We start from the raw sequence: 2820 nt of genomic DNA, 5'->3' as shown, positions 1-2820 counted from the left end.
TCGAATTTCAAATTTACACTTGGACAAAAACGACAGGTAATTTAAAAATTATATCTGATGTAATATTTTTCAATTTTGATTATAGATTTAAATAAGATAGTAAGATACCCTATGACATTCTTATTTCGTAATTATTAATATTTTATTATTCAGATCAAAATGTTTTTGAATCAAATATCAGTTTGCGATTCGGACCAAATTTCGGCATTCGGGTTTTTTAATATAAATTTGAATCTCGTTACATCGGTAAGTACCCATTGTTTTTTTTTTCATATGATTATAATTTTTTATTTATTTTTCATTAGATTTATCGTTACGTATCCAACCTATCCACTGATTTTTAATAATTGTATCGTCTTTGCTTATTTTCTATCCCAATATATTTTGACAAAGACTAGTGAACAGCAGAACTATAGGGTGTATAGAATCACTAATTTAATCATTAGTTTCTTAGATTTAAATATACAAATATATCTATTAATTGTATTTTGTATTTTTTTTACATCTTAGGGTTTTTCATACGGACTGTTGAAGTATGTATATTATACTTCATATCTTATGTTTTGTTTGTTTACAGATCCTCGTGTTGATGGTTAGTGGAATAATTACATTGATACAGATGAAGGATCACCCTGTGATATTGAAATTAAACAATAATACTAAATTCTTCATGAAACAATTGTATGATTTAAAAAAAAAAAACTAAGCAAATATTATATATAATAGTTTATTTCCCTAACAGTTGTTGAAATATTGAAATATTACAATTTATAACGTAGGTATTTACAGAATATTGAAAAATATAATATTATTAAATGTATATCTATTATGTAACAATGTACGTTTCAAATCAGTGACGTCATTTCAGTTTTTAATTAAGGGTGTCAAATATTTTAACCAGCCCAATTGCTAGGTTACTTAGAAATCAACGTTACTGCCCCAAACGGTGATGACAGACAACAAAAAAAAAACATCATTGTAGAATCAATACATCCATAGCTCCGCTTAGAATCTATGAAAATTGAAATAATATGTTTGATATAATAATACTAATATAATAAATAAAAACACTCCTTGTAGCCTGGTAACTGTATCAATAATGTGGCTTATAAATTATAATCAATTTTCTTAGAATTATAGTATGGACAAAAATAGATAGTACTAAAATTAAAAATTGTATTCCCAATCCCAGAAATAGTTTGGCATATTTTGGAATATGTTTAAATTGTAAAAAATATATTCATTTATTATTAATTTTAATATTATAGTAACCAGAAATTTTTATTTGAATATTTTCAATTTGTTTTTTATTATTTTGATAAATAGAAAACACGTAGGTAGTTATAGTATTATAAATCGCCGTTAAAAAAATCAATTCATTTTAAAAATCTGTTAACACAGAGGATAGAACCATTTAATAAAAAATAACATTGTTTTAATAGACAAACAAAAATTGTAAAAAGCATATTATATTGATGTTTATTGATTATTTTTGCATATTTTTAAAATTTTTAAGATAATATAACAAAAATATCTGAAGGTTTTTTAAATAATATATTGGTATAATTTATTAGGAGTTTTAAAAGAAGATGAATTTGGTCTTTACGGTTATTTACGGTTATTTATTATGCAACTATATATAGGTACATTACATTATGGATTACCTATATAATATTTGCAACAAATATGGAATCCACTGTAAATTTAATTTTACTAAATTTTTATACATTAATTTATGTAAAACAATATTACTAGAGAAAAATACAAAATTTCATAAATAATAAAAGCATGTAAAATAGATAGATTAGATAGCCAATACCATATAATACAACAATTGTTAGTGTCGTTGAAACGTGTCGTTTGAGACGTTTTATACAAAAAATAATGAAATATAATATTATGTTTTAGATTTAGCATGTTTGTCACTCAGTAATTATTTTGAATGTAACACGGCGTATAGTGTGTGCAATATTGATACTTATTACTTACGATCGACTATTATCATACTATTATCACAGAAATTATTTTATAATAATAATGATATTTATGCAACTAATATAAACATTAAATTTAAACTTCATAGATCTACGGTCATTTTTTTAAGTGTCGAACTTAATAACCAAATCGATTTTGTGGAAAACCGGTTTTGTGTAAAAATTCCCGTTTTCCTTAAATTTTATTTTATTTTTCCTTGCGCTTTTGAAAACTATTGGGAATATTAAATCTTGGCATCCCAAATGCACCAACTAGATTCACTTCCAAATTGAACAAAATACTGTCAAAGAAAATCGAAGCAGGGTTTCTACCCCAATCGGTGACGACAGACACTAAAATAAATTTTTTTAAAAACACATCATTGAAAAATATATACATTCATCGCTCCACTCAGAATATAAAATAAAAATTAGTACCATCTAATTGTTTCAATAAAATAAAATCCAGGTATCTCTATAAATGTATATGATATCCTTAATTTTACATGGCATTTAGTGTATGCAATATTGATACTTGTAACTTACGATCTACAAATATCATATTTTTACCTACATTTCTTTTTAACATCTCGGATTTAATCAATCCAATAATAAATTTTGCTCCTTACCAAACTACAAACTCTGTATACCATAAATTACTTATCTATATCATTACACATAATATTAAGACAATCGATAATTTACTATTCGATTATGTATAAGAATTATTTCCCCTGTACATCTAAAGATCAGAGACCAACAACAAGACATCTCAATTAATAAAAAAATTGAAGAGACACTTAAATTTTTTTTCAAAATGTTTCTAAAATTTATAATAGTTTTATAA

The sequence above is a fragment of the Acyrthosiphon pisum genome, chromosome X (assembly GCF_005508785.2).
Source record: "Acyrthosiphon pisum isolate AL4f chromosome X, pea_aphid_22Mar2018_4r6ur, whole genome shotgun sequence".
Classification (NCBI taxonomy): Eukaryota; Metazoa; Arthropoda; class Insecta; order Hemiptera; family Aphididae; genus Acyrthosiphon; species Acyrthosiphon pisum.
This window is presented reverse-complemented; position numbering follows the sequence as displayed.